Source organism: Acinonyx jubatus, chromosome A3 (genome assembly GCF_027475565.1).
Source record: "Acinonyx jubatus isolate Ajub_Pintada_27869175 chromosome A3, VMU_Ajub_asm_v1.0, whole genome shotgun sequence".
NCBI lineage: Eukaryota > Metazoa > Chordata > Mammalia > Carnivora > Felidae > Acinonyx > Acinonyx jubatus.
Window position 1 is genome coordinate 64,706,396 of NC_069388.1, and position 6,000 is coordinate 64,712,395.

Genomic DNA, 6,000 nt, shown 5'->3' on the forward strand with positions numbered 1-6,000 from the left:
AAACACTAAAAAGAAAAAAGCCCAAAAATCTGGTATAGCACACTAATAGCAGATAGGTAGGCTTTAAGGAAGAAGCATTACTAAAATAAAGACAGACATCTCATAATAAAAGTGTCAGCACAACAGAAAGATATTATAAGTCTCTGACTTATGCACCCAATAAGCCTTAGAAATAGATACTACCACAAGAAAAAACATAAAATCTATAATCATGGTAGGAGATTTTAACTGATAGAACAAGCAGGAAAATTGTAAATAATACTCAAGAAAGTAAAAAGATGACTCACAAAATAGGGGACATATCTGCCAAAAAAAAAAATAGGGGACATATTTGTGAAATCATATCTGATAAGGAGCTAATATTCAGAATATATAAAGGACACAACTCAACAAGTGAAAGGCAGATAACCTTTTTAAAATGGGCAATTAACCAATTAAAAATGGGCAAAAGATTTTAGACATTCCCCCAAGAAGATACACAAGTGGCCAATAAGCATATAAAAATATGCTCAATGTCTTTAGTTGTTAGGGAAACGCAAGTGAAAACCACAATCAGATACCACTTCACACACCACTAGAATGGCTAAAATCTAAAAGATAGACAGTAACAAATGTTGGTGAGGATGTGGGGAAATTGTAAACCTCAAATTTCTGGTGGGAATGTACAATGGTGCAGCTTTTTGGATAGCAGTCTGGCAGTTCCTCAAAAATTTAAACATAGTATTACTATATGACCCTGAAATTTATACATGTACACACACACACACACACACACACACACACACACGTACATATATCTACACACCCCAAGGAACTGAAAACCTATGCTCACACAATTTGTACACAAATGTTTATAGAGGCATTATTTATAATAGCCAAAAAGGAGAAACAACCTAGATGTCCATCAACTGATGAAAGCATAAACAAGATGTGGTATAACTACACAATGGAATATTATTTATTCAGCCATATAACATAACGAATACATACTAGAACATGGACGAACCTTAAAAACATGATATGGATCAAAAGATGCCAGACACAAAAGGCCACATATTATATGACTCCAGTTATACGAAATGTCCTGAATAAGTAAATCCATAGACACACAATGTAAATTAGTGGTTGCCAAGGACTAAAGAAGAGAGAAGTGAACAGGGTTTCTTTTGGGGGTGATGAAATATTCTGGAATTAGTGGTGATAGTTGCACAATTTTGTTAACATACTAAAAACGATTGAATTGTAACTTCAAAAGAGTGAATGAATATTATGGCATGTGAATTATAGTTCAATAAAAAATAAAGTAGATAATGGCATAAAAAATTGAAGTACACAATTAAGAAACAGACCTAATGGCATATGTAGAATTTTTACCAAATAACTACAGAATAGACATTCCGTGTGTGTGAGTGTGTGTGTGTGTGTGTGTGTGTGTGTGTGAGAGAGAGAGAGAGAGAGAGAGAGAGAGAGAGAGAGAGAGAGAGGGAGGGGCAGAGAGAGAAGGAGATGGAGAATCTTAAGCAGGCTACACGCTCATCGTGGAGCCCGGTACAGGGCTCAGTCTCACAACCCTGAGATCACAACCTGAGCTGAAATCAAGAGTTGGACACTTAACCAACTGAGCCACCCAGGCACCCCAAGAACAGACATTCTTTCAAGTGCAGATGGAGAATTTACTAAAATTGGCCCTGTACTAAGCCATAGTATTAGTACCAAGCAAATATCAATATATTTCAAAGGTTTTAAATGATACACAGTATAGTCCCTGAATGAAGTGGAATTAAACTAGAAGTAGGTAACCAAACGGAAGTTTAAGAATCACAAAGTCTTGAATGTAAGGAATATACAGTACTTTGTCCAAAAAAAATCACATTGGAAATTAGAGCAGACATTAAATATTAATGAAAGCAGTGTGTCAAAACTTCTAGGATTCAGTTACAGCCATGCTTAAAGGGAACTTTATAGCCTTAAATAGATACATTAAGAAAAAAAAAGGATGAAAACCAATGATAGAAGTATTTATATCAAGAAGTTAGGAAATAAATAGCAAATTAAACCTAATAGAAAGCAGAAATAAGAAAATAATAAATGTGAAAGGAAAACAATGAAATAGAAAACAAATATAAAATAAAGAAAAATAAACAAAGCTAAAGTTAGTTCTTTGAAAACAATAAAATTTATAAACACCTCAAGAAAAGGAGACAAATTATTAATACAAAGTATACAAGTTATAAATATCCAAAAATAAAGTTAAAGACTATAAAAGAATATTAAAAACAACTTTATGCCATTAAACTAGATGAAGTGGACTAACTTCTTGTAAAACAAAAGACTGACTCAAGAATAGAAAATAATTCCATATTAATTAAAGAAACTGAATCCTTAAATAAAACTTTCCCACTAAGAAAACTTCAGTCCCAGATGGCTTCATTATTAAATTCTCCCAAGTGTTTGAGGAAAATCACTCTTTCTCAAACACATTTAGCAAACAGAAAAAGAGGGACTACTTTGAATTCATTTACAAGGCCAATAAAGCCTTGATGCCAAAGCCTGACAAGCATTTAACAAGAAAGAAAGCTTACAGGAGGTCAATCTCTTTCACAAACACCAATTTCAATATCTTCAACAAAACATGATCCAATCAAACCCAGTAACATATAAAAAGGAAAATGCACTATGAGAAAGCTGAGTTTATTAAAGAATACAAAGCTAATTTAACAAATGATCAATGTAACTCACCATATTAACAGAATAAACTCAAGAGATCTAGAAAAGATATTTGATCAAATTTGAAATGCATTATTAGGAAAAAAACTCTAAGTACACTTTGAATAGAGAGTAATTCTCTCAATCTGATAAAGGATATTTATTTAAAAACCTAAATAAACATCATATTTAGTGGTGAAGTTAATAGTAACACTAAAAGCTTTCCCCTTGAGAGAAACAAGATAAAGATGCCAACTATCATTACTTCTATTCAACACAATGTTAGAGGACCTAGCCAGTGAAATAAAATAAGAAAAATAAATAAAAGAACAAGGATTAGAAAGGAAAAAAACCTGTCATTATTTATAGTCTACATGATTGTGTATACAGAAAACGCAAAAGGATCTTCAGATTACTGAATATAAATATATAAAAGTCAACTGTATTTTTATATGCTAATAATTGAAAAATAACATTTTAAAATATTTACTCAATCAGTAAAAATATAATATCCAAATAGACATAGAAGATGAAGAGTGCTAAATACAGAACCTTGAAAAATATTGAGAAAAAATTAAATACCAAAATAAAAGAGGGGCTATCCCTTGTTCATGGATTGGAAAAGTCATTCTGTCTAAGATCAATTCTCCTCAAATTTAGTTACGTATCAAATGTAATCCCAATCAGAACACTAGAGCTTAGTTTGTGTGTATATGTGTGTTTGTAGTCTGAAAACTGTATTCTGAACTTTATGTGGAAATGCTAAGAGTCAAAAGTATCCGAAACAATATTAAAGAAGAGCAAAGTTGAAAGACATATACTCCTGGATACCAAAACTTATTGTAAAATCACAAAAATCATAACAGCATGTCATGTAAAGATAGACAAGTAGACCAGTTAAACAGAAAAAGACTGCCCAGAAATCAACCCACTCATACATGCTCACTCTATTACAAAGGTAATAATACTGCAGAGCAATGAGGAAAGGATGGTCTTTTCAATAAATATACCCAATCAATAGGATATCCATATGGGGAAAAAAATTGTTCTTAACTCCTACTTTATACCAAATGAGATTTCCAGATGGAATAGAGACCTAAACATAAAAGATATATAAAGCCTCTAGAAAAGAACATAGGAGACTATCTTCGTCACCTCAAAGTAGACAAGACTTCTTGTACACGGAAAGGTAATTCACAGAATGGGAGACAATATTTGCAGTATTTACATCTGACCAAAAAAAAAAAACAAAACAAGAAACAAAACCTCATGTCCAGAATATATAAAGAATTCCTCAAATCAATTTTAAAAACAATAGAAACATTAATGAACGACTCGTAGAGACACTTTATGGAAGTTTTTATGGGCAAAAAATATAAAACAGAGCTCAAATGCAGTAGTCATCAGGAGAATGAAAACTAAAACCACAGTGAGAAACCACTTCCACCCCCAAAGAATGACTAAAAAACTCTGTCAACACCAAGTCCTGGAGAGGACACAAAGTGGCTGGAACTTTCACACAATGCCAGGCAGCTGAACATAAGCATGCTGCCTTACCCAGCTGCTCTGCTCATAGAAATGCCCGAGAAATTAGTACAGTTGTCCTGCAAGACAGGCACACGAACATACGTAACAGCATTATTCTCAATGGCCCCAGACTAAAATCCACCCAAATGTCTGTCACCAGCAGAATGGACAAATTAAGTCAAGCTATATTTTTTTTAAATGGAATATGCAACAGCAATGAAAATGGATGAGTGCTGCCACACACAAGAACGCAGATGAGTTTCATAAATGCTGAGTGTGAGAAACCAGAAGCAATAGGTTACAAACTGTATAATCCCATGTAAAAGTTTAGTACAGGCAAAACTAACGTATGGTATTAAAAAAGTCAGATATTAAGGGGCACCTGGGTGGCTCAGTTGGTTAAGTGTATGACTTCGGCTCAGGTCATGATCTCACAGTTTGTGAGTTCGAGCCCCACATCGGGCTCTGTGCTGACAGCTCAGAGCCTGGAGCCTGCTTCGGGTTCTGTGTCTCCCTCTCTCTGCTCCTCCCCTGCTCACCCCACTCTGCCCCAGCTCACCCCACTCTCTGTCTGTCTGTCTCTCTCTCTCTCGAAAATAAATAAACATTAAAAATAAATTTTAAGATATTGGGGCACCTGGGTAGCTCAGTTGGTTAAGCCTCAGACTATTGATTCTACAGTCATAGATCCAGTCCCAAGTCGGGCTCCCTGCTGGGCATGGAACCTGTTTAAGATTCTCTTTCCCTCTCCATTTGGCCCTCCCCCACTAGCACGTGCACTTTCTCAAAAAAGCAATAAGTCAGATAATGATTACCCTTGGGCAGAATAGTGAGTAGTGACAAAAAAGCATGGGGAGGGGCTCTGGAATGCTGTTAATATGCGACTTCTAACCTAGAAGGTAGTTATATAGGCATGTTCCACTCTGGGAAAACTCATCTACTATACACTTAATGATTTGATAAATATTATTGGTGCTGGTTTGTGGGCAGATGGGCACTTTATATTGTAGGTGGATGTATAAATTGTAAATATCATTGAATGGGAATTTGGTCATATCTATACAAACTGAAATGCCATATATATCTTTTGATCCAGCAATTCTACTTCTAGGATTTTTGTAGTTATATTTGTACATGTGCACAGAGATACATATATAAGGATATGCATTGCAGCACTATTTTTAAGCTGGGGGGAGGGTGCTGAATAAATTATGGGGCATCTCGACAATAGCATTCCAGTGTCAAAACAAACAAATGTTGACCCAGTGTGGCCCAAGTCCTCAAGCTTTATTCTAAGTTTCTGTATACTGAAATGTCCCTGGAGGGACACCTGAGGACCCAGCAGTGATGGTCACCTCTATGGCCAGGCACTAGGAGGCAGAGCCACTATTCTACCTTTTGAATTTTGTATCATGTCAGCAGGTAAATACGTCAATCCAAAGAGAAAACAATGGTGTCCAGGATGATAGCACCTGGGTGCCAGAGAAGGACCAGGTTTCAAAGGCCATCAGGTCCCAACCCCCCATTATGCCCACGAGGAAACTGAAGCAGCCACGGTCTGCATTCCTCCAAAATGGAAAATACATGATCTGGGAGTTAAACACCCATGCACCATCACTCTTCCACCTGTGTGCAGATGCAACCATCAGACAGCAGCTAAGGCCCCAGGAAATGTGTGCAGGAAAAGCAGGTGCTCTGGGGGAGGGTGCAGGCGACAGGGTGGTAGGGAGACCAACACCAAGGGTCCGGCATGGCATCCTGGACAGA